At 42.2% G+C, this 27,322-nt stretch overlaps 1 protein-coding gene and 1 long non-coding RNA gene across 4 annotated transcripts in view; both read right to left on the bottom strand.

Moving 5' to 3' along the window:
• CACNB2 (calcium voltage-gated channel auxiliary subunit beta 2) overlaps positions 1–27,322 on the bottom strand; it is a 383,221-nt gene that overhangs the window by 323,285 nt on the left and 32,614 nt on the right. The gene's annotated exons all lie outside the window — the stretch shown is intronic.
• Positions 7,505–25,215, bottom strand: LOC122223922. Its single transcript, XR_006204577.1, has 4 exons — positions 24,867–25,215; positions 24,240–24,408; positions 10,006–10,193; positions 7,505–7,650 (listed from the first exon to the last, which is right to left on the bottom strand). It is a non-coding gene; the product is annotated as an uncharacterized LOC122223922 (long non-coding RNA).

The raw sequence follows: 27,322 nt of genomic DNA, 5'->3' as shown, positions 1-27,322 counted from the left end.
TTCTCTAATCTAACTACCAATAAAACAGGGAACAGTCTATGAGCACTGCGCTGGTAAAATTCTGGTTAAAGAGCCCTGCAACCAAGATGAGTATTTTAATCATTTTCTATTTAGCGACACGATGAAAAATTTTGCCAAGTAATTAAAGAAAATCTGACGATCAAAGCAGATGAGAAGGGACAGGGGAGGGAAGCTTGAAATTGTACCTATTCTGTTCTGTTTGTTATCTCTGTTTATTCCTCAGCCTGTACAAGACGTGTAAAAATTACCCTGGAGCCTGTTACAAGGCAGTGGGTGAGAAACCTAACAGGATTCCTGTTTTGCAATTTCTAGTAAGTAAGCAACCACAGTGGCTAGAAAAAGATAGTGTTCAGTATATTTCTATTGAAAGAATGAATAAAAGAGGAAGGCATCCATAAAGTACTGCAAGTCATTAGTTATTAATAAGTGAACAAATAATAACTCTCCTAGAGGGACCTCAAACCACTATCATCCAACAAATTTAGTGTGGCCATAACATCGAAGCCAATGAACATCAGCCCTATAATCCTACTGAGACCAAATTCTTACTTCGTTGTACAGAGTATATGTCACGGAGGTGAATTTCAGTGCAAAAAATATATGTAGTACCAAACCCTGTTGTTTCTGGAAGCAAGGTGTTCTACACAGAGGTTACCTCAGGCATGGGGGGCATTAGGAAACAAATTCCAATAGCAATTACTCATTTTCCTATCTCTGAAATTGTCTCAACCTAAGAAATTAGGACAAATAATTGCCACCTGACAAACATAAAATTATTACAAAAATTAATGGATTTGATAAAGTTCTGAGTTTCTCAGAAAAACCGGGTATACGAATGATAAATGTTTCCATTTGTAAGCAGCACCTTATCAAGGAAAAAAAAAATAAGAACCAATTCATTAAAAAAGATAAAACAATGAATAATCAGATATTATGGAAAACATGCCTAATAGTTTTTAAAACAAGTATTGTTTTAATCATTTTAAATTTTATTACTTTTAAGTATTTATGCTTATTCTTCTGCACTAATTCTAGCAAACTTCCCCTTCCTTTTTATCAGTGGAAAGACAAATTTATCAAATTTCAGGCAAGCCAAATGATATACCAAAGATTATACCAAACTGGGTCAATTGTAAATGTTAGTACCAGATACAGGTCACATAATCAAAACATTCTCAACTTAATCATGTCTACCACAAAAAAGATTTTCAACAGAGCAAAATTTTTAAAATATAATTAACACCACGTCTACAAAAAAGATGCCTAAAATGTAGAGATTTTGGAAGGTAATGTCACAAATGCAAACAATCTCTCCGAGGGCCCTTTGATTTTATTATTTTGTCATTTATTTAAGTATTTTTAAATAACCTTGGAACTTTTTAGCACTTCTTGGGAGCAATAGTTTAAAATGTCCAGTGTTGGGGGGCCTGGGTGGCTCAGTTGGTTGAGCATCCGACTTCGGCTCGGGTCATGAGCTCATGGTTCGTGAGTTCGAGCCCCACGTCGGGCTCTGGGCTGACAGCTCGGAGCCTGGACCCTGCTTTGGATTCTGTCTCCCTCTTTCTCTGCCCCTCCCCCATTCACGCTCTGTCTCCCTCTCTCTCAAACATAAACATTTAAAAAATAAAACAAATAAAATGTCCACTGTTCCAAGATCTCTATTCGATTTTTTAAAACACAAACTACGTGAAGTATTCTTTTTGAAAAGCCACCATTATGTTACCTCATTCCTTTGCACTAACCTTTGTTTACAATCACACACAAACACAAATGGCAGCCATTCCATCAGCAAGTCCTGCTGCCCTTCTCTTCACCTGTGTCCAGGATCCCACCACTCTGCCCTGCCACCAACATTCCAGAACTGGACACGTCATTCTTCACCTCTACTTCCACAGGAGCCTCGCCTCTGGCAACTCAAATATCTCTTCTCCACACAGAAGACAAAGCAATTTTCGTAACACGTACATCAGGCCAAGCCATTACCCTGATGAAAGTCCTTCAAGGGCAGTCTATGTCGTGTCATATTGGACTTCCGGTACGGCCTACCTGAAGGCACATTATCCAAACTCTGGCTCCCTGACATTAGTGTCTCCCACCACTCCTGATCCATCAGTACCCTCGGGCCATGTCAGCCTTCTCGCTGGCTCTCAAGTGTGTCAAGCAGGCTTTCTCCTCAAGACTTGTACCCTTGGGGTTCCCTCTGCCCCGTATCATCTCCTGGAGCTCCATTAAGGGCCTTGGTCAGAAGACTTCCCTGATTTCTCTACCTTCAAAATACCCTCTTATCTTCCATCTTGTCAGCGTTTGACACTATCTGACATTTTACTACAGATTAATTTGTTTATCTGGGGGCGCCTGGGTGGCTCAGTCGGTTAAGCGTCCGACTTCGGCTCAGGTCATGATCTCACGGATCATGGATTCGAGCCCCACATCGGGCTCTGTGCTGACAGCTCGGAGCCTGGAGGCTGCTTCCAATTCTGTGTCTCCCTCTCTCTCTGCCCCTCCTCTGCTCATGCTGTCTCTCTCTATCTCTCAAAAATAAATAAATGTAAAAAAAAAATTTTTTTTTAATTTGTTTATCTGTCCACTAGAAATGTAAGTTCACTGAGGTCAGGGATTTGGTTATTCATTGCTTGTTGTCAAGTTCCAGAACCGTGAACAGTGCCCGATGTGTCGTAGGTTACCGGCAAATATTTGTACTACTAATTTTCAAAAAGCTAGATAGAACCTTCACGTTTTCAGTGCTTCAGCTATGCTTCTTTGCTACCACTCTTCACAGCTGGCACACATAAACTACGTATGGAGCATTTCCCATTGCAAGAAAGTAACTCGTGAATGGGTTATTTGGTTTTTACAATTGAGTTGTATGGGTTCTTTATACGTTTTGGAGTTTATCCCTTAATCAGACATATGGTTTGCAAATTGTTTTCCCCATTCTGTAGGTTTTCCTTACACTTTGTTGATGGTTTCTTTAGCTGGGCAGAAGCTTTTAAGTTAGATGTAGTCCCACTGTTCATTTTTTATTTTGTTTCTTGTGCTTTAGGTGTCAGATCCAAAAACTCATGTCAAGGAGCTTTGCTCCTAGGTTTTCTCCAATGAGTTTCATGGCTTCAGGTCTTATACTTAAGTCTTTAATCCACTTTGAGTTAATTTTTGTGAGTAGTATATAAGATATGGATCCAGTTTGGTTCATTTACATGTGATAATCATGTTGATGCTTCTTTTTTCATTTATCAGTTTGTTGATTTGAACGCTTTTTCTTTTTTCCTTGCTTAGTCAAGGTAAGCTGAAGGTTTGTCAATCTTATCTTTTCAAAGAACCAACTCTTAGTTTGATTCTTTTCTATTGTTTTCCTGTTATCTATTTCACTTATTTCTCTCTAATCTTTATTATGTCCTTTTTCTCTGCTAAATTTGGGCTCAGTTTTTTACTTTTTTTCCCCTAGTTTCTGAAGGCATAAAGTTAGGTTATTTATTTAGGTTCTTTCTTGCTTTTTATTACAGGTGTTTATTACTATGAACATCCCTCTTAGAACTGCTTTTGCTGCATCCCACAAGTTCTGGTATGTTGTGTTTCCACTTTCATTTTCCAGGAAACTTTAAAATGTCACCTTTAATTTCTTCTTTGATCCACTGGTTGTTCAGGACAGTATTGTTTAATTTCCATGTATTTGTGAATTTTCCAGTTTGCTTCTTGTTATTGATTTCTGGTTTCAAGCCATTGTGGTCAGAGAAGAGATTTGATAGGATTTCAATTTTCTTGATCTTGTTAAGACATGTTTTGTAGCCTACCATTTGGTCTATCTTAGAAAATCTTTCATGTGTATTTGAGAAAACTGTATTCTGCTGTTACTGGATAGTATGTTCTGTAAATGTCTGTTAGGTCCATCTGGTTTGTAGTACTGTTCAAATCTGTTTCCTTATTGATTATCTGCCTGGGTGATTTATCCATTGTTGAGAGCAGAGTGTTATAGAGTCCCCAATTATTAGTGTATTACTATTCACTTCTCCTTTCACCTCTATTAGTTTTTATTTTAAATACTTAGGTGCCTCAATGTTGGGTACATAAATATTTACAATTATTCTATCTTCTTGATGTATGATCCATTTCTCATTATATAATTACCTTCGTTTCTTTTTACCATTTTTAAAGTCTATTTTGTATGCTATAAGTATATAGCATTCTTCGTACTTACCATTTGCTTGAAATGTGTATTTCCATTCCTTCACACTCAGTCTATGTGTGTCTTTAAGGCTACAGTGAATCTCTTATGGGCAGAGATCTTGGTGGATCTTGTTCTCCTTTTTACTTTTTCAATCCATTCATTTTACCTCATTGTGGTTTAATTGAAGAATTTAACCTATTTATGTTTAAAGTAATCACTGATAGGTAAAGACTTACTGGTGCCATTTTGTTAACTGTTTTCTGCTTATTTTATAGATTTGTTGTTCCTTGTTTCTTATATACTGCTGTTTTTTCTTGTTTTGACATGTTTTGGTATCAATATGCTTTGCCTTCTTTATCATGTTCTTTGGTATAATTACTACAAGATTTTCTCCTGTGGTTACCATAAGGCTTATATAAAATATCTTAAACTTATAGCACCCAATTTTAAACTGGTAATGATTTACCTTCAATAAAATTCATAAACTCTACACTTTTGCTTCTCCTCCCCCAAATATCTTAGATTATTATGATTATAATTTACATGTTTTTTTATATTGCGTACATAACAGATATTTTAGCTATGATTATTTTTACTACATTCATTTTTTCCCAATGTTTAAACTAAAGTTGTAAACGAATTATGCATCACTATTATCATAGTGCAGAATGTAACAGTGACTATGTATTTACTATTACCAGTGAGATTTACCTACCTTTTTGTGTTTGTATGGTGTTAATTACTGTTCTTTGATTTCCATTAACAAAGCTCCCTTTAGCATTTCTTATAAGGCAGATCTGTTAGTAATGAACTCTCACAGCTTCTCTTTGTTCAGAAAAGTCTTTATCCCTCCTTTGTTTCTGAAGGACAGCCTTGCTGGGTATAGAATTGTTGTTGAAAGTTATTTTCTTTCAATGTTTTGAATATGGCATTCCATTCTCTCTTAGTTGCAAAAGTTTCTGTTGAGAAATCCACAGATGGTGTTATGAGAGGTCCCTTGTATGTAACTTCTCTCTTTTCTCTTACTGTTCTTAAAGTTCTTTGTCCTTAACTTTTGACAATTTAATTATAATGTGTTTCAGTGTATCCCTACTCAAGTTCAAAGCCTATTTGGGATCCTCTGGGCCTCACGGATCTGAATGTCCATTTCTCTCCTCAGATTTGCTAAGTTTTCAGCCATTATTGCTTTAAATATACATTGTCTCTTTGTCTTTCTCTTCTTCAGTGGATCTTGAAATCAAGGTTAGAACTTTCATGTTCACAGAGAAGGAAAGCAGTCACTCCATGTAAAGGAAATGAAAAAACAGAAGCAAAGGTATAAACCTACATTATCAGAGAATGATTAGTAAGCCATGTTGGCCAACACTCAGCTGTCTTAATCCATTCAGGCTGCTGTAACAAAATGTCACAGACTGAGTAGCCTATAAATAACAGTGATTTATTTCTCACAGTTCTGGAGACTGAAAGCCTGAGACCAGCATGATTGGGATCCGGTGAGGGCCTTCTTCCAGAAAGCATATGGGCACCTTCTCTTTGTATTCTCACATGGCAGAAAGAAGACTAGAGAGCTCTCTGGGGTCCTTATTATAAGGATCCCAATCCCATTCACAAGGGTTCCACCTTCATGACTTAATCATCTCCCAAAGGCCCCACCTCATTGGGGGTTAAGATTTCAACATATGAATTTGTGAGGCAGACAAACATTCAGTCAATAATACCAGTTTAATGGGATGCCTGGGTGGCTCAGTCATTTGAGCATCTGACTCTTGATTTCAGCTCAGATCATAATCCCAGGGTTATGGAACTGAGCCTGGCATCCAGCTCCGCACTGTGCATGGAGCCTGCTTGGGATTCTCTCTCTTTCTCTCTCCCCCTTGCCCCTCTCCCCTGCTCGCTCGCTCACTCTCTCTCAAAAAAAATAAAATAAAATAAAAAATGATACCGGTTTTAGTACAGAAGAGAACTAGAAGATGAATCTTTAAGGATAAAATGGGACTGTCTTAAACAGCAGGTTGAGTGTCAGAATATTTTCCAATAGGCAACGGGGAGTCAGTTAACATTTTTTCAATAGTGTTGTATCGTAAACATCACATTTCAGAGAGATGAATCTGGTGGCAGGTGCACGGAAGGAGGGAGTGCCCAGGGGGCGAAACACCAATTAGGAAGTTTCACACTGATGGCTGCTACCTGCAAGTCTGGCGCCCCTTCTTAACAGTTCCGTGAATTTCAGTCAGCGTTCCACCCACCCTCCATGAGAGGCCTACTGCTTGGAGAAGTGAACCCAGCTCCGTTTTTATCTCAGAGTAATTCCTTCTTCCGTGTCATTGCCTGTTTCACAAATCCAGCTGTAAACTAACTGGAATATGGCAATCCTCAGGCTACAAGAACCGGCTGAGGAGCAGATACGTGACCCATTTCAAACCAATGAACTACACAAAGGGACATCTCCTAGAAACTTCCAGGACGAGCGCACTCTTCGGATACAGGTTCGATGTCACTGTGGCCAAAATCGAGGATCCGAATTCCTGTAGCCGCCACACTGTTAGCCAAAGGAGGACGGGGCCAAGAGAATCACAAAGAAATGCTGCAGTGCTTGGATTAAGTCCATGTTGAGGCCTGCTTTATCTCTGGACTTCCAGTTCTGTCAGCCAGTAAAATTCCTTATTGCTTAAGCCAGGTTGAGTTGTCTTTGCTGTTATGTGCAGGCAAACACATTCTGATATACCTTAGGCATGAAAAATAATGAGTGTCTGGAGTAGGTTATTGGCAGAAGAAAAGAAGGAATGGGAAGGAAGAGATTTGCTCATTCAGTAAACATTTACCAAGCGTTCCCGATGTGCCAGGCCTCAGTGCTAGGTGCTAGAACAAGAGCATGAATAAGACACAGTTCCCTGCCGTCAAAAAGCTCTGAAAATTGTTGGCTAATGTCACGATCATTATAACAGAGCAACGGCCATGTAGCTAAGAGGCATAATGGAGTGTCCCACGGAGAATAAAATACAGAGGGAAAGAGGAGAGGAGAGAGAGAGGCGTAAGAGAGCATCCGAAATTTGGGAATAGCAAGAAAAACTCAGGACTGGATGCACTCTAAAGACACCGTACGGAAAAAATCAGGAAAATAGAGAAATAGGCTATTTAAGCTTTGTTGCCTGGAAGACAATTGTCTCAAAGGCCTCCTAAATTATTTTGAAAATAAAGTGGGACACACATACAAAGGCATTTCAGCCATGGTGTTGGGATTTAAAAAAAAAAAAAGGTAGGGCACTTCTCTGTTAGGGAGGAGTTTGGTTTAGACACCAATGAGACTGAATGACACAGTAAAAGTAAAGACTTGCTTTAATAAGTGGTTGGCACACAGGGCACACTCAAAGTGGGTTGTTCTTGCTGCTGTTGTGTGGACAGTTTCACGCAATGGGTTGAAGTACGGTGGCCAGACTGAGAATAGCTTCCTTGTGACAGGGTTACTTTGAGGATCCAGTGAATATATAATATGTAATAATATATAATATATTGGTGAATATAATATATTGAATATATAATATAATATAGTGAATATAATATATAATATATGGATGAAAATAATTAAATATATATTTAATAAAATATAATCATTATCTTATAAATTATATAAATTTTATAAATTATAAATATAGTTAATAAAATATAATTATAAATAATAAAATATATATTGAATATATAATATAATATAATGTAATATAATATAAAATATAATGAACATAATATATATTGATGAAAATAATTAAATATATATTTAATAAAACATAATCATTATATACATTTTATAAATTATATAAATTTTATAAATTATAAAATATATTTAATAAAATATAATTATAAATAATAAAATATATATTGAATATATAATATAATATAATATAATGAACATAATAGATATTGATGAAAATAATTAAATATATATTTAATAAAATATATCATTATATATATTTTATAAATTATATAAATTTTATAAATTATAAAATATATTTAATAAGATATAATTATAAATGATAAAATATATATTGATATACAATATAATATAATATAATGAATATAATATATAATATATCAATGAAAGTAATGAATATATAATAATACATAACATGGACAAAACAAAGCCTGGACCACAGTAAATGCTCGGGAAGCGTTAGCTATTATTAGCATCACTAATCGCTACTCTTACTCACACTGTAGATGAGAAGGGCTCGGAATCAGGAACTTTTACAAGACACTGCAGTGATGCAGATTAAAGCTTTGTAAGAGCACACGTGCATTTTAATTCGTGAACCAATGCATAAGATGCTCTGTACCAAAGGACTGACTCTCCTGATAAATTCAAGTTCAAAGACGTCACACAGAAATCAACAGCAGTTTTTACTCCTTCTTTTCCTTCTCCAACAGCAACTCAGGGAGAAATTGGCCAATATCAGAGCCAGTCACCATATTTAGGCGTGAGTTCCAGAGCTTTCTACCAAAGGCAGGTGTCACTTAGAGCAAGAGCTGTCTTCGCCACGTTAGGCACTGACAGTCCTAACAGAGAACATTCTTGGCACGCCTGTCAGAGGGTTGCTGAGCGTCCCCCTCTGGCTAGGAGCCAGCAGCTCATAATCCACACTCTCTTGAAGAGTGGAATGCATTTATGAGACATTTACCAGGGTCTGTGACACAATCTGCAAAACGCAGAACAAAGCAAACCTAGCTGACCCGCACGGAACTAGCACCAGGACCCGGCCTCTTGGCCCCGACTTGCTAACCTGAAGAGATTAATACCCCAGAGCCTCTTTAACTGCTGGGGTGAGTCAACCTGCGTCTGGCCTTGAACTTGTAAGCATTTCCTCAGTTGGAATGAGGCACAGTGCTGGGTGCTTCCGTGTAAAGCACTGATTCTGTCCTCTGTTTACACTGGAACTTCTGCGGCATTTAAAGCTTCGAAATATGCAGTTTTATATAAACTTACTAAACTGGCTAACAACTGTTTAATGACTGCCTAAAATAACCAAAACCCCATTTCATTTTGGAAAAGTATTCCAGAGCTCCCGAGCTCCCCTTTGCAACACCTGGATATTTAAAGCAACGTCTTATCTTCATTAGACCGAGCCATGTATTTTTAAATTTGGAGACTATGAATTTACTAATAACCAGACTACGTGCAGTTCTCTACATGCTAAAACCAGAGCTAGAAGGTTAATATCGGAAGCAAATTTTGTCTCGGAAATGAATCCTCTTTGGCCAAACTTGAAATCAGAGACCACTGTGAAGTGAACGAAAGCACAGCATGCTGTCTACACTGTATTCTCCGCTTTACACAATGGGTCTGCTGAAAGCACGATTGTAGACATGTTCATTTCATAAAACATAAACATCAGCACAGGACATTGAAAAGTCAGCAAAAATAAGATCGAATATGGATGTGGTCTCGTGGTCAAAATGATTCTGATCTCCTCTTCCAAGCACAAGCCTCCTGAGACACTGAGCCAGTCTAGCTCCCCCACAGCTGCCCATGCCTTGCTATGGTCTCTCATCTCAAAAGAAACAGCTCCACATAAGGAGGGAACTGCAAGAGAAACCAGACCAGCTTAACGCCTTTGTTGGGTGCCCTACTGGCAAAACACCAGAAGCGCGGGGGGGGGGGGGGGGGGGGGGGTCTGAGAATCACACGTTTTCTGAACTCTCAGCTAGAACGATCTCCAAAGTCTTCCAGAAGTCCCTCCTAGAGGAGACTGAAAACAAAGTAACAAAATCCTAGCATGCCTAGCTATGGCCTACAAGCCTCTACAACATTGAGTCTCTACCTCACTTACCGTTGGGAAGATTTTGTTCACTCACATCTGGCTTCCTACGTCTCAAGGGCCCCAAGTTGCTCAAGGGCCCGAGGCTCCAAATTTTCACTGTTGCTAACCAGACGGTCATGACCAGGAAGGCCCGTTTGCGCATTGGGCAAAGGGAAGCAGACAGACGAACGTCAAAAGACGGCTAAGAAAACGAACAGCTGAACAAGTGAGGAATAAGAGATCAGTAAGCGAAGCAGAAGTAGGACGTCAGCGCTGCACTGAGAATCTCAGGCTGTCTGGGTGAAGCTTTTTGATTCAGAAAATCTCTCTATGCCCAGGTCTTCCCAGGCTGTGGTCAATTCCCAGCTTCCCCAAAAGGTCTACCCATTATCCTATTAAATACCTCACACTGTCCCATCCCAGCACCCCAGAACCTTCCCATCATGCTCTACTTTTTCTTTTGCCAAGGCACCTGCCACCTTCCAACATACTATATAATTTGTTCGTTGTGTTTATTGTTCAATTTCTATCTGCCCCCATGTCATCTGAAGGAAAGCTTGGGAAAGCAAGGACTTGTATCTGTTTGAGTTACCGATGTATCATGAGCATCCAGAAGACTGTCCAGCACATAAAATATACCTCATAAATATGTACTGAATAAATGAATGAATCTAAGAATTTATGTGTCCAGTAAGCTTTGGCTTCCTTCCTACACACCCTCCTTCATAGTTTGCTGGCTCATTCCACCTTCAAAAAGAGATGACAGAAGGGAGTCCCTCCAAGGTAAAGCAGCTACCAGCCCTCCATGCTAGAGCAGGGGGAAGATCATGGGGTCAGGCCCAGGGATTAAAGCCTTGAGTTCCAGAAGGGTACTCCCTCTTTAGGGATCCTTCTAGGAACAATCTCCTTGGAGATTTCCTTTCCTCCCACAACAGTTGGCAAAAAAAAAAAAAAAAAAAGAAAGAAAGAAAGGCTAGCCTGTTTCCCTTCTACTTTAAAGGGACTTTTCTCCTCTGGTGGAAACCAGGAATGGCCTAATAAAAAGCAGCCACTTATGCTTCACATCCACTAGGATGGCTATAATAAAATGAAACAAAACAAACAGAAAATAACAAGTGTTGGCAAGGGTGGGGAGAGAAAGGAAACACTTGTATACGGTTCCTCAGAAGTGATACATAGACTCACCACCTGACCTCAAAATTCTATTCCTAGGCATATACCCAAAAGAATTGAAAACAGGTACTTAAAAAAGTACATGCGCACGCCTGTTCAGAGCAATGCTATTCAACGATGGTCCAAAGGTGGAAACAACAGGCCAAACATCCATCAGCAGATTAATGGATAAACAACTCATGGTACATTCACACGACGGAGTATCGTTCAACCATGAAAAGGAATGAAGTGCCAATATACCCTACAGTGTAGATGACCCTCTAAACCATGATGCTAAATGAAAGAAGCCAGACACAAAAGATTACACATTGTATAATTCCATGAAATTACGCATCGAATACCCGGAATAGATACAGCTATAGAGACAGAATGCCAGATGGAGCCATCAAATTGATGGTTGCCAGAGACTGGGGGAGGAGAGGATGGGGAAAGTACTTAACAGGGGGTTTACTCTGGAGTGATGGAAATGTGTTAGAACTAGACACAGGCAGTGGTTGCACAACAAGGTGAATGTATTAAATGCCACTGAATTGTTCACTCTAAAATGGTGAATTCTATGTTATGTGAATTTCACCTCAATAACATTTTTTTTTAATTTTTATTTTATTTTATTTTTGAGACAGAGAGAGACAGAGCATGAGCAGGGGAGGGGCTGAGAGAGAGGGAGACACAGAACCGGAAGCAGGCCCCAGGCTCTGAGCTGTCAGCACAGGGCCCGACGCGGGGCTCGAACTCACAGACTGTGAGACCATGACCTGAGCCAAAGCCAGACACTCAACCCACTGAGCCACCCAGGCGCCCTTCAATAACATTATTTTAAGGGAAAATGTTTTTAATGTTTATTTATTTTGAGAGCGAGAGAAAGAGAAAGCATGCAAGCAGGAGTGGGGCAGAGACAGAGGGAGGGAGGGAGGGAGGGAGGGAGGGAGAGAGAGAGAGAGAGAGAGAGAGAATCCCAAACAGGCTCCACACTCAATGTGGAGTCCCACACGGGTCTCGATCTCATGACCATGAGATCATGACATGAGCCAAAATCAAGAGTCAGACGCTTAACTGACTGAGCCACTCAGGCACCCCTTAAGTGAAAATTTTAACAAGAAGCCACTTAGGTCCATTTGGTATGGACAAAGAATCCTTGAAGGTTCAAGTTGTCAAATCCACTGGGGTTTGGGTACAAAGCTAACTAAGTAATGTAGTATGCCTTTGGCCTTGTTCTCTTCACCTCTGTGTGCACCCACTGGAGGTCAGAGGAGGTGGTCTGTGGGTGGGGGAAGATGGCTACCCAGCATTCAGTTGTTTACCATCGTAGACCCTTGCCTCAAGACTATTCATTTTATTTGTGGGGCGCCTGGGAGGCTCAGTCGGTTGAGTGTCCGACTTCAGCACAGGTCGTGATTTTGCGGTTCGTGCAGTTCGTGGGTTCAAGCCCTGCGTCGGGCTCTGTGCCGACAGCTCGGAGCCTGGAGCCTGCTTCGGATTCTGTGTCCCCCTCTCTCTCTGCCCCTCCCTGCTCATGCTCCGTCTCTCCCTCTCTCTCAAAAATAAGTAAGCCTTAAAAAAAATTAAAAAAAAAAAAAAAGACTATTCATTCCACTTGTACCTTGTACTTCTATTAGAGAAAACTGTAATCCTTTTCACTGCAGTGGAGACGAAGTAAACTAGATTTGGAGGTACTTAATTTTCCCTGACCTTACTCAATCACTGGAACAAACATAGGATTATAAAAGAAGCAATATAACAGGGCAACTGGCCTTAAGTTCTAGTTCCTTTATCAGCTCTGTGTCACCAGACAATTCAGTAAACTTCTCAGAACCCCAGTTTCTTCATTTATAAAAAAAAGAGAGAGAGATAATAATTCTCATTCTACTTGTCTACAGGGTTATTTCAACTGTTGGATAAGAAAAGGAGCTCAAGTACTTTGCAAACAACCCAGGTACCCGGTTCTGTCATCCTTCCTCCTTCTTTTTTTGCAAATTCATATATAGATTTTTAAATTTTTTTTAAAGTTTATTTATCTGGAGAGAGACACAGACAGCGCAAGTGGGGGAGGGGCAGAGAGAGACAGACAGGAGACAGAAAATCCCAAGCCGGCTCCACACGGCCGGCACAGAGCCCGAGGCGGGGCTCTATCCCATGAACCTGAGCCATGACTTGAGCCAAAGCCAAGGGTTGGAAGCTTAACCGACTGAGCCACCCAGGCGCCCCTTCCAATTCATGTATCTCTTATATTTCTTTTCACGTTCCCTTTCACTAACTCACCTTGCGACATTATCATCATCATCCTGCGGCAGATTCGTCCTCACCAGTTAAGGAAGGCCAAGGCTACTCCCAGCGCTCACTCTTCCCACGCACTCTCCACTGTGTGGCCAGATGGGTCTTCCAAAACCAAACCTAATGATGCCGCACCCCTGCCTGAAACCCTGCAATAGTTCCCCACCGCCCTCAGAGCAAACTATTTAACATGGCTTCAAGACCTGTTCTGAAACAACCCCGTCTTATCTTTACTGCCTGACTCCAACACCTCAGTTTCAGTTTCTGGAACGCACCGTGCTGCCTACAAAGGTTTCCCCCGTTTTCTCCCTCCCTCACACTCCCTCCGTCCCCACCACTACCATTTCCTTAAACCCTTTACCTGGATAAATTCTATCATAAGATTTCAGTAAGACACTGCATCTTCTAAGAAGTCTTCCCTGACCACCCCCACCCCCCCAATATAGGATTAAGTGTCCTTACCACGTGGGAAAATCACTCAGATGGGTTAGATCTCAGGGGAAAATAGAGAAAACATGGCAGGTGGGCAACTGTGTCCTCTCATTGCAAGAATAGCTGCAGGGAACATATTTGAAGTACTAGAAGCTGCTCCCGCACCATCATATTCTTGGACCCTCCGTATTGGGGAAAACCAATGTGAATATCTCCATATTATCACATGGATCTTCCTGCCCCGGGGCCACGGGTACAAAGCCAGTGGGAGTGTCCCTTTCTGAGTTATATTTGTGAAGAGGCTACAACTCTAAAGAGTGAAGAGGGTACAGGGGCATCTGGGTGGCTCAGTTGGTTGAGCGTCCAACTCTTGATTTCGGCTCAGGTCACGATCCCACGGTCTTGGGATCAAGCCCCACAGCAGGCTCTGCACGGAGAATGGAGTCTGCTTAAGATTCTGCTCGCTCTCTCCCGCTGCCCTTTTCCCCGACTCACTCTCGCTCTCTCTCTCCCAAAGAAAAAAAAAGAAGGACAAAAAAAAAAAGAGTGCAGAGGATACAAACATGAATGAAACAGGCTGGGTCCTTAAGGAGCTCAAACAATAAAGGGACTTAGGAGGTGAGGAAGTAAGCCCAGGACTTCTCTGTGTGTGAGTTACCACATTCCCCCCTCCCCTCCCCCCCCCCCCCCCCCCGCCTCCACTGGCCTGAGCTTTATGAGAGCCTTACATGTGCACACACATATATACACACAGGTGTGCATACACATACTCAAAGGCACATATAAGCAGTCTCAATACACATACACACACCCCCCCACACACACTTAAAATAAGTCTTCAATAAGCATTTCTGAGCAGGGCTATGACCAGCTTATACAACAGCTGTGTGTAAATAAACAAAGTTGACTCCCTCTAGGTGTACTGAATAGTAAAGGCAACCCTTCTTCTAAACTCCAGCCAGAGAGGGCACGGGCCAAATTTCAAGCCCCAATTTCAGGACCTCAGGAAGCCCCTTGTAGGAGCCAACTGGTACAAATAGCACAACCCTGTGCAGCAGACAAGCCTTGCCGGGTCCCTTCTTCATCTATGGCCACTGACCCAAGATCCTGCATGCAGAGGTTTACGTGTGGTGCTCAATGTTCTCAACCCACGGTAGAAGGAAGGGTCAGTTTCCCCCACCCCCACCCCAGGGGATGAAGTGTCTTAAATTCCTGTTTTGTATTCTGTATTTTGTATTTTGTTTTGTATTTACACACATTAGGGATTCATTGTGCCTCTGCTCAACAAATGTCAATTCGTGGAGTTGAACCAAATGAGGCAAAACTCCTTATCTCCATATCTAGGGTCAGTGGTCTTTTCTTCATGTGTATAGACACTTATCCAATGATGACTGATGCTGACCGCAGTGCTCCCTGGAATGTGTGCCCCAATCACTTGCTGCCCCATCAGTGACAAGTGCCTCTACGAAGGTCACACAGCCCTTCTTGGGTCCCCACCCAATGACTCTCATCTATGAGGGTAAGGAAACATGAAAAGATGATCAACATCACGGGTCATCAGGGAAATGCAAATCACAACGACAACGAGATATCACTCACACCTGTCAGAATGGCTACACCCAAACACCACAAGAAACAACAGGTGTTGGCGAGGATGCAGAGAAAGGGGAACCTGCGTGCACCGGTGGGAATGCAAACTGGTGTAGCCACTCTGGAAAACAGTACAGAGGTTCCTCAGAAAGTTAACAATAGAACTACCCTACAATCCCAACAATTGCACCATTAGGTATTTACCCTAAGAATACAAGAAAACTAATACGAAGGGATACCTGCACCCCGATGTTTAGAGCAGCGTTATTTATAATGGCAGAACAGTGGGAACAGCCCAAGTGTCCATCAACTGATGAATGGATAAAGAAGACGTGGTGTGTCTATACATACACACACACACACACAGACACACACACAACGGAATACTACTCAGCCATAAAAACGAATGACATCTTGCCATTTGCAACAATGTGGATGGAGCTAGAGGGTGTTATGCTAAGTGAAATAAGTCAGTCAGAGAAAGACAGATACTATATGATTTCACTCATATGGCATTTAAGAAACAAAATGAACGAGCAAAGGAAAAGAGAGAGAGAGAGAGAGAGGCAAACCAAGAAACAGACTCTTAACTGCAGAGAACACACTGATGGTTACCAGAGGGGAGGTTGGTGGGGGAGGGGTGAAACAGGTGATGGGGACTTGTGATGATCAGCAGGTGTTGTATGGGAAGCGTTGAATCACTATAGTCTATACCTGAAACTAATATTACACTGTATGTTACCCAGCTGGAATGTAAATAAAAACTTAAAAAATAAATAAAAACAAAAGCCAAGGTACTGAAACAAAAAAAGAATAAAAATAAAGAATAAAATAAAATCCAGTCAATTTCAGCCCAACCCCAGACAAGTCTGACTGGTCATTTAAGCTCCAGAGCTCCCCGTGTGGTGACGGAGGCTGCTGCCAGTCCTGCTTCGCATCCCGACTTCCCCCTGCATAGCCCGCTTCCTTTCCTACTCCCACACCCTTCCAATCATGTGGGTTCCTGCCTGCCATCTGCCTCAGAGTCCACCTCCCAGAGGCCCCGAAGTGTGACACTGACCATGGCCCCATTTCATCAACTCGTCAGCTTGTTAGGGAAGAGAACACTGTCAACAGCATAAAGCCATAGGGTCAAAACCCACGTGAATCCTTCATTTCACGTGAAGAAAAGCCTTATTCAAGGACCACAAATGGACTCCATTCACAGAAGGATGGCTCTCCTCCAACCATCTCCTCCCGCGGGGGGCCACACATGTTTTTGGCACGGGGTCAGCACGATCACCTCCATATGCACAGAGGCAGGGCGGGCGACAGGTCGTGCCGGGAGATACATGAAAAAATGTAATCTCCGACTTCTAAGAATTATGCACACATAAAAATGTAATTCCCAGATAAGTGAAGTGAAGGGAAAACCCTAAGAAGAGCAAAGTATTTAAACATGTGATGATATCAGGAAAGAATATTTCCATAAAGGTCTTCTTCATATGCCAGTCCTGAGCCCCAACTCTGTCTTCACCTGCGAGGGTTTTTCAGCTTGTTCAATTGTTTTGACCTAAAGATTGGGTGCATCTTGGGCACATCTGTATGGAGGGAGTGGAGGAGTTGACATCTTCTCTTGCAGGTTTCCATGTTCAGCTGCAGAGGTAAGGACAAGGCACTAGACCAAGAGACACCGTTTCCTGGGGCTCTGAGTCTACACTTGACTTCAAGCAAGCTATTTTATCTTTCTATGTCTTAGGTTCCAAATATGTGACTATCGGATGAGAGATTCTAAAGCTTCTCCAGTTAGAGGATTCTATGTTCCTTACATACTAGCAAAGCTTAAATTCTGGAAACGGAAAAAAAAAAATCTACACAATGTTTAACTTGAATTTTGGGGGCAAATCAAATTAACGTGCATTTTGGGCACTTCCCAAACTGAAATAATTACTACTAAGTTTACGTGGAATCTAAGTTTAGCAACTGGACAGTTTGATTGCTTGTTGTGTATGCTGGGAACACATCCTCACAAAGAATAAATTTCCAGTTGAGTGGCACGTAAGCCAGTCATCACGTAGCAGTAAATATGAATTAAGTTCTGAATTTCCAAAGCTTCCTTTCCCATTCTCTACTATCAAAATCTGAAATCGATTGCCAGCGTGTTTGCTCAAGGTCCACATCCGAGTGCTGACGTTTAACGGAACGTGCCTACAAGTTTTCCATGAACACCGTGAACTGAACTGTCCAAAAATATGATAGGGAGGAGATCAGGGTATAGGGAAGTTGAAAACAATAGACACGTTTCTGTGTTTAGTAGGTATGTAAGAACTTAAAAGAATGATAGGGGCGCCTGGGTGGCTCAGTCAGTTGAGTGCCTGACTTTCAGCTCAGGTCTTGATTTCACAGTTCACGAGTTTAAGCCCCACATCAGGCTGTGCACTGACAGTGGGGAGCCTGCTTGGGATTTTCTCTCTCTCTCTTTCTCTCCTTCTCTGCCCCCATCCCACTTGTGCATGCTCTTTCTCTCTAAAAATAAAGAAAGAAACTTAAAACAGTATTTTAAAAAACGATAATATCCACTGTTGATGAAAATGTGAAGAAGAATGCGGTGGCCCAGAATGAGAAGCTGACAATACGTAACAGAAGCTTCAAAACTAGTCATATTCTCAATGCTGAAAAATTCTACTTCTAGAAATCATCTTCAGGCAATAATCTACCAACAGTGTTTACAACCATACTGTTTTTAGTAATAGAAAAAAATGGAGACAACCCAAATGTTTTACAATAAAAAATTGTTTAAACTATGATATTACTATAAAATCACATAATTTACAGCCACTGAAAATGCTAATAGAAAATTCTGTTGTGTGAAATAGAAAAGTGTTCCTATTATTCAACTTAAGGAGGAAAACAAGGTATAAAATAATGCAAACAACATGAAATAATTTTGTGTAAACACACACACACACATGCATCCAAAAAAGTATGGAAGGATATAGAAGTACAATATCTGGAAAGTTATTTGATACATGTTTACCCCCTTTCTGGGCTATATTTATTTTTGAATTCTTGTTCAGTTAATGTGAATTTCTGGCTAAATAATTTAGTAACTATTTTAATGGCCTATTCATAAACATTAAATTCTCATTCAAAATAAGGCCCTCAAAGCAGCAACTGAGATTATGAAATTAGCCAGTTTGAAAATATCAGAATGTTATTAAAATGTGAAAGCCCAAGATTTTCAAGAAGGAGCTACTTTGAAGAAATTTTTTTAATAGACAATCCTTGAAAGTACATTCCTTAACCCTTTCCAGTACTAATCTGAATTCAAGTTTTATAATATGAAGCGCGCACACACACACACACACACACACACACACTGCAGAAATCGGCCAAATGAAACACACACACACACACACACACACACACTGCAGAAATCGGCCAAACCTTACCAGTGGTTATCTCGTTATATATTATCTTTCCTTCTAAAGTATGTATATATCATTTCCATGATCATAAAAAGACTACTTGCATTTAAAATACTACTCTCACAAGCCATAAGGAGATGATTAGTGATGAGATTACTTGTCTCCTTCAACTTTCTTGTATTTCCTAAATTTCCCAAATAAAGCCTCTGCTACTTTCACAATAAAAAAAAAAAAATTAGAAATACACAAACAAAATGGTCCTAAGTTTCAGTTTGGTCAACATTTTGAAGCTTTGGAAAGAATTCAAATGACAATTGGAAATCTGGGTGGTGTGTTTGTTAACTGTTTCAACAAATGGGAATGTGAAACGCGTTGTCATCAAACAGGATCTGCTGTGCACCTGCAGGGAAGGGTCATAATCCAAACCCAACCTCGCCAGACCAAGACAACTACAGCACTGCCTTCCCTCCAGCACTATTCACCCGCCCCCACCGCTGTTGTAAGACCTTCATCGAACTCTACTCCACGATCACATCTTGATTTTCCTAAAAAGGCAGAAACATTTTAAAAGCCGGAGATTAGGCATTTTTGCATCCTTAGCAAAAGCATTGTTCAGTCTTTATAAAGTCACTGGATTCTGGGCATGTCAGATCCAAACACTCTCACAAGACGATGCACAACATGGAGTAACTGAATGTCCTAGAGGAAAAGCTTTAAACAAAGATAATTCATTTTCTTAGATTAAAAAACATTCCCCGAGGGCTGTTTTGCCTCTAAGAACCATACTCACTGCCTAATACAATTAAGCGTCTCCTCTAAAATATCACTTACTGATATTTAAAAACACGTAAGAAAAATAAAAGAACCCTCTATGTCTTGAGCTTAATAACTGTCTTCCTAAAAAGAATCTATTTTTGTTCTTACTCAACCATTTTTTTTAACGTGTATCTATTTTTGAGAGACAGAGACACAGAGAGAGACAGAGAGTGAGTGGGGGTGGGGCAGAGAGCAAGGGGAGATACAGAATCTGAAGCAGACTCCAGGCTCTGAGCTGTCAGCACAGAGCCCGACGCGGGGCTCGAACTCACAAGCGGTGAGATCATGACCTGAACCGAAGTGGGATGCTTAACTGACTGAGTCACCCAGGCAATCATTTTTAAAACGCTGTCAATGCAATCGATTTCTTCTCATTGGTGGCTATCTGAATTGGATGCATCATAGCACATTCCAGCTTATCTTTACAAAATTTGGCTTACACTGTAAATTCCAAAAGTGTCAAAGCAAGACAAATGTTCAGATGAATGTATTCTCATTTAGAACCATCTAGCAGGCGCTTTTAATGATAGCAAGAATACCCACTTCCAAGAATGCAGTGGCACCAAGGGATTCAGACTTCCTCTCTCAGTTCGTGACTGACTCCTGGTTACTGCCCCCACCACATGGTCTTCCCATAATCCTCTCTGGCTCCCGGTGCCCAGGCTCTCTGGCCTTCCTCCTGAGTCCTAATCACCGCTGTTCATTCCACCTTCTCTGTTGGCCTGCAGGTCAAGCGTCCCTCTTCGAGGAAGCCTTCCCTGACCGAGCGGATGAGACTGGCTTCCTCCTCGCCCCCCTCCTGGCTCATGGACCCCTGTCGCCTCCTTCCCAGCACTTGTCACAGTGCCAGTACTGGTCACGAAGGGCTTCTTTTTAATTGATTAATCTTGTTCCCAGTCAAGGCAGGAAGTTCCTTGGAAGCAGGGACTGGGCATTTACTGACCATTAAAAGTCCCTAGAACATAGCCTGGTGACAGTGGTAGAAAGCTACTCCATTAATTTTGTTGATGGATTTTAATTGAAAGAACTTCATTCCAGAGAGAATTTCCATGCGGGAGATGCACTTTTAGTCAAATATACATCTGTCTCTGCCTAAAGTTCAACTCAAAGAGGGATTTCTGGAACACCTCCCATCCCCCGTTCTGTATCGCCTGACCCACTTTCTCCTTTTTCAAAGGATGTGTCCCATCACCCCTGACGTACATTTATGTGTTGACTGTCTACATTGCCCGTGTGAAAGCTTCAGGAGTGCATGATTTTGTCTGCTTTGTTCTTTGCTACATCTCAAGGACTAACAACAGTTTCTGGCACATGGGAGGCACTGAATAAAGATCTGCTGAATGAGTGAATGAATGAATGAACGAACGAACTAGGCATGCAGTGAAAGCTGCATAAACCGGAATCCCACTCCCACACCCTGATTTCTACTCACGGATCATCTCTGCCCATTTGTTGGTAGCTTTTCGTCAAGGTAAAAAGATGTATTTCCATTTTCCTTTTTGTTTTCCAAATGCAAGCCACTCTGACATCAGTACTATTTCAGTTAGTATATAAAAACAAGTACCCTGCTAGAAACTGTGTCCAAAACAGTCCAAGATGCCAGAACAAATTCATTCCTTTCAACATTTCCAGGGCAACAGAGAACCCAAGATGACCTTCTGGTTCCCTTTTGCCAAAATGCATTGTAACCCTGCTCAAATAAATGCTCACCAGAAGCAGCTGAGCTCACCATATAAAAGGAATTTAAATAACACACTTCCTATCTGGAAGCACTTTGTATACAATTTAAGGAAATCTGGTTTTATTAATAAATTTTAGTTCTAACAAAATAAAACTACCAAAGGATTATTTTTTAAAAATTTTTTAATGTTTATTTCTGAGTGAGAGAGAGAGACAGACAGAGCTTGAGCAGGGGGTTGGGAGGGAGGGGGGCAGAGAGAGAGGGAGACATAGAATGCGAAGCTCCAGGCTCCAAGCTGTCAACCCCAGGCTCGAACCCACAAATCATGAGCTCATGACCTGAGCCGAAGTTGGACGCTTAACCAACTGAGCCACCCAGGATTATTTTAAATTGAGTTGGCTGCACACATTTTCAAAAGGGTGGATTCTGTACTCTGTCAATGATATCTCGATTAAAAACGCCACTTGCAGGGCACCTGGGTGGCTCAGTCAGTTAAGTGAGCCCCACGTCATGCTCTGCACTCACTGCTGAGTCTGCTTAGAATTCTCTCTCTCTCTGCCCTTCCCCTACTTGTGTACATGCTGATGTGCTCTCTCTCTCAAAATAAATTAATTTTTAAAAACTTTAAAAAGATCCTACTTGTGGAACAAGTATTGTGGAACTAGTCATTCATGATTAGTGTTCCTCAAAACTGTCAAGGGAATCAACAACAAGGAAAGTCTAAGAAACTATCACAGCCAAGATGAGCCTCAGGCCATATCAGGACTACTACCATATGGCATCTTGGATGGGATTCGGGAACAGGAAAAGAATTTTAAGGGAACACGGAGAAAATGTGAATACAGGACGGGCACTAGCTGGTATCGGCTCGTTAATTGTAACCAACACACCGTAAGATACTAGTAAATGCGTGAAATGGCGTGGATCATATGGGAACTCCCTGTACCCTATTCGCAATAATTCTGTAACTCTACAACTGTCTTACAATACGAACTTGATAAAGGAGAAAACTTTTCATTTCCTTTAGCCTTTGTAACTCAAGTGCTTACACTTCCAACAACCCGGAAGCTCCGGCAATAAAATCTTGGGCGTGCCATCATCTCAAGCAGGCCTGACTTCCCCCTGCAGCTTTCAACCCAAAGCGATTAAACCGCACGTGTAAACTGAACATCTGCTCCAGGCTGGCACTCGGGTGGGTTGACAGGGAATACAAAGACGCGTAAGATAAAATCCAGGCTTTTCTAAAAGAAAAAGGCAACACCCAAGTCACTAACCCCCATGCAGATGTTCTGTGTGATAACGGCTAACACTGGCTGAGCATTGTTTTCAGTATTTGTCATGGGATAACCCTTTTAACCCTCTGACAACCCTGTAAGGTAGGTACTATGAGGGGCGCTCGGTGCCCTAGAGGAATTAAGGAACTCTCCCCAGGATGCTGAGCTAGTGAATGACAGAGCCGGCCTTGAACCCAGGGAGTTTGGTGAAGCACTGGGACTTCTCACCACGACACCACACAGACTTCCAGAAGCACCTATTGGCATGCGTCTAGGAGAATCCCCACCACCCGGGGAGTTTCCCTAGATGGGGCAACATTTGAGTTGTACCTTTAAACGGTAGGATTTTAAAAAATGGTTAGAAGGACAGGGTAGAAGGAGGGGACAGACAGCCCACAGGGGCAGAAGGGCTTGCTTATAAATGTTGCCTTGGCCACAGTTTGGAGAATGAGGTCTCGATGCTGGCATTACCTTCAGCACTTTACAGAAAACATCTCACTGAATCGTCACAACTGCACGGTGTATCTACGTTTCGCAGCGGAGGAAAGGGAGGCCTGAAGTTCCTCCCACCATCACATACTTGGCCACAAAGCACGGACTCAAATAAGGGCTGTCCGAATGCACGATCTCTCAACCACACTGCTCCTCTGCCTCTTACTAATGAAAACAATACAAGGATGTGAAATTTTGACTTGCACACCGTTTTCTCAACTACTACACATGTGTGTGATGACATAATGTAAGTGTGTGTGAGTGAGGCACAGAGATACAGACCCCCAAGATATTAATAATAATTACAACTTTAGGTGGAGGGAATTACGAGTAATTTTTATCTGCCTCTTAAGGGGTGCCTGGCAGGCTCAGTCGGTTAATCGTCTGACTTTGGCTCAGGTCACGGTCTCACAGTGCGTGAGTTTGAGCCCCGTGTCAGGCTCTGTGCTGACAACTCAGAGTCTGGAGCCTGCTTTGGATTCTGTCTCTCCCTTTCTCTCTGCCCCTCCCCGCTCATGCTCTGTCTCTCTCTCTCAAAAATAAATGAACATTAAAAAAACTTAAAACAAATTTTTCTACTCTTTCAAATTTTCTCTTATGAGCGCATGTGACTTTCATGCTTAGAAAAAAAGCAACGTAGCACATTATGACTGAACTCACTGCACGTTTAAATTGCGTTGCTGTAAAACATTATCCGATTTTTGACTTAACATTTTTACCTCTTCCACCCACTTTTCACAAATGGTAAACAGGCATCCCAGACACAGGTGGGCCAAAGGGGAGACTGTTCCCCACCCCTGTCACCCAGGCGACCCCTATCGGGGGTCTGCCATTCGGCCCTTCTCCCATATGTCTGCTCTTCCATACTAAAATCAGCCAGCACAACAGAGGCGAGCAGAGCGCTTTAAGCCTACCCACAGGTGTCACCAGGCTCTGAAAATTCTTAGGATTCGTTTGGCTGCGGTTTGAAGTCACCCTGGAATTTCAAAACTCTGACTACCAGCCATTAAAAAACAATGGTGAGGAGAGTGGGGCCAGAGGGCTCTTTTTTCTGAAGGCTAAAAAACCTCCACAGAAGTACCAGGTGCCAAAAAGGTGAAGAGGTTTCCCCAAAGCAGGCGGGCTCACCTGTACTCACTGGATTAGGGCTACTGACTGTGAGAATGTCTCAAAGTCTTAGCTTTGCTTTCACCAGGAGGGAAGTGCTTTGGGAGCAGGGAAGGGACTCAGTGAGGTCATCTGGGTCCAGGCATTTGCTCAGATGGAGAGTTCTAGAGGGCAGCGTGCCCCTGGGTCACTGGATGCCGAAAGCAGAAAAAGAAGAAATGAGAAATGGATCCCAAAGATACCTCTGATCTCTATTTTTCGTCTTGGCTAAAAGCCTTAATGTGGATCCTGGAGGGAAAAAATGGCCCATGAGTTTTCAGGATTTGATTAGCACCTGCTCCATGCCAGACGTTTTCTTGTGGTTACCTTTATCCCTATGCCCCTACACTGCCCTGTGAGGGCAGGATATGATTTCCCCATCTTGTAGATGAGGAAACTGGAGACCAGGGAGGTTGAACCTTCATAACATCACCCGACTCGTGTGTGACCGCAGGGCCCAAGGTGAAAAGCTAGTCTTATCTGGCCCGAGGTCTTTGCATTACGTAACCCTAGCTGCCCTGGCATCATAATGGGGGATCACTGGCTTCACTGAAAAACGTCACTGCCCCTTGGGGGAGGCAGAGGAAATTGGAGGTACTGCCCACCTACCAAAGGCACTGAAGATTTTCATCTAGTGCATCTGATAGCAGCCCCCTGGTCCAGGAAGATGCCCCCTGTCACTCATCCTTGGGCCAATTCTGCTCCGTGTGTAGACCCTTTCTCAAGGCTTGCCTGTGTCCCCTGTGGTTTCAGAGAAGCCACAGCGCTGTGTCTTGTCACTCCATCCTGTTACATTTCTGTGTTGGCAAAACAGAGTATCATTCCTGTCCTTCCAGAGAGCAAAAGGCAAACGAGGCTACTAGGTTTCTAAACTACAGTCTTATATGGCCTCAGAGTTCTCCCTTGCATAAATACACAGATACACTAACTCGGAAGCCAAGAAAAGAGACTATAAATAGCCCCGGTTCCAGCCAGCAGAGGAAGCGGACCCCGTAGTCATGCCAACTTGTACGTAGAAGCCTAAGGATGGATTCTTCAGGTCACCGTTTTCTTAAAGCCTAATCTATCTATATGCAAGGAGAACACCAGGAAGGACACCACCTTTGTCAGCAATGAGCTGAAAGTCTTTTTATGAAATTAGGCAATCAGAGAAAGGTAAAATTCACCGGTGAGACTCCTGGGGAAAAATGGGGAGTTTGGGGCACTTGCCTGAACTATAAGAGTTTTAATGTCATTCTTTCCTGGTGAAGTACATGTTGAACACACGCATGCCTGTGTTTACTGATAAGCAAAAGAAAATAACCAGAATGCAATAAGGCAAATACAAAGATTGAAACACCAAACGAAAACAGACTGCTAAACTAAAATACTTGGAAAAAATCCTGGAGTTCTAAATTTACAATCTGATTTGACCGTATCTTTACCCAAAGATCCTAAAAAAAAAATTTTCATAAAAAGAGGTAAATATGTACATCTCACTACGGCACGTTCAGAATAACTAGATTACAAAAAACTGTATCTGACCCCCAAAGTCCAAGTTGGATTTGACAACAATGACAATGTTATAGACTAAATGGAAGGAAGGCAGTGTTGGGGTGTGGGGTGCAGTGCGGGAAGGAAGACCAGTGTCCCCAGTTCAACTGTTGATGGGCTAATTGGGTCACCCTCCCTTTTCCCCAGGGGCACGGAGCACCCTTACTAATAATCACGGGATCAATATCAACTCTCTGCAACAATTCACAAGATCGAAAGGGCCATTACCGCACCTACCTACAAGGTCTTTCTCTCTCCAGAACTCACAGTGTGATCATCATGGTTTCTGATACTGTCATGAAAGGAGGTGGAAAAAAGCCACTGACATTTATTGCATAGGATTAAGCTGACGTCGCAAGGGAAATTTAGTCGTTCCTCACCTGGTAAAAAACCATTCTGTAGGAAGGCCTAGAAAGTGATCGTCTGTTTACATGCATGTCTCGGCTAGAACAGAGTGGCTAAGTCTTGGTCTCTCTGACTGTCTCTCTCTGTCTGCCTGTCTGTTTTTAAAATGTCAGAGTGGGGGCGCCTGGGTGGCTCAGTAGGTTGAGCGGCTGACTTCGGCTCAGGTCACGATCTCGCGGTCCGTGACTTCGAGCGCCGCGTCGGGCTCTGGGCTGATGGCTCAGAGCCTGGAGCCTGCTTCCGATTCTGTGTCTCCCTCTCTCTCTTCCCCTCCCCCCGTTCATGCTCTGTCTCTCCCTGTCTCAAAAATAAATAAACATTAAAAAAAAAATTATAAAAAAAAATAAAAAAATAAATAAAATGTCAGAGTGAAGAGCTCCATGCTCTCTGTTTTGGCCGATCCCCCACGCCCATCCGTGCAGGGTTTGGCAGCTGAAATACCCAGGGATTCCCCCAGCGCTCCACGACCAAGCTTATCCCAGCACCATTTCCCTTGTGGCTCAAAGGGTCTCCGTTTCAGACGTGTTAACGGTAGCTCCTTCTGAGTCCCTATCCCCATGGCAACACCGAGGTCAGACCTTACGAACTTTGGAGCAGAAGGCGGCCGAAACAGTGATTCAGATTTCACTGATTTTTTGCTAGCTCTTACATCTCACGTACATATGCACCCTCATACCCAATCTTCTTACCTCCAGCCACAGATGTGTCTACCATCCATGCTAAATGCAACCAGAAAAAGGGAAAAGAGCCTCCACCAAATCACTATCTTTTTTGTGACCTTATCTGACCCTGAAGAAATAAACAGGAATAAAATGAATCAAAAAAGAAAGATTGTAGGGGCGCCTTGGTAGCTCAGTGGTTAAGCCTCCGACTCTTGAGCTCGGCTCAGGTCACGATCTCGCGGTTCGTGGGTGTGAGCCCGCACTGAGCTCTGCATAGGCCATAGAGAGGCTACTTGAGATTCTCCCTCTCCTCTCTCTGCCCCCTCCCACTCTCCCAACAACTGACACTTTTACCTTCCTTACCCTGTTTGTACAAAGCCAAATATGCATGCGCTCATATGATTGTTTAGCAAACACTATGTCATTGTAATTGGAGGGCAGAATCTTCCTTGGCATACTAGAAAT

This window comes from Panthera leo, chromosome B4, assembly GCF_018350215.1.
Source record: "Panthera leo isolate Ple1 chromosome B4, P.leo_Ple1_pat1.1, whole genome shotgun sequence".
NCBI lineage: Eukaryota > Metazoa > Chordata > Mammalia > Carnivora > Felidae > Panthera > Panthera leo.
The sequence above is the reverse complement of the archived record's forward strand: the minus strand, read 5'-3'. Positions and strand labels throughout refer to the sequence as shown.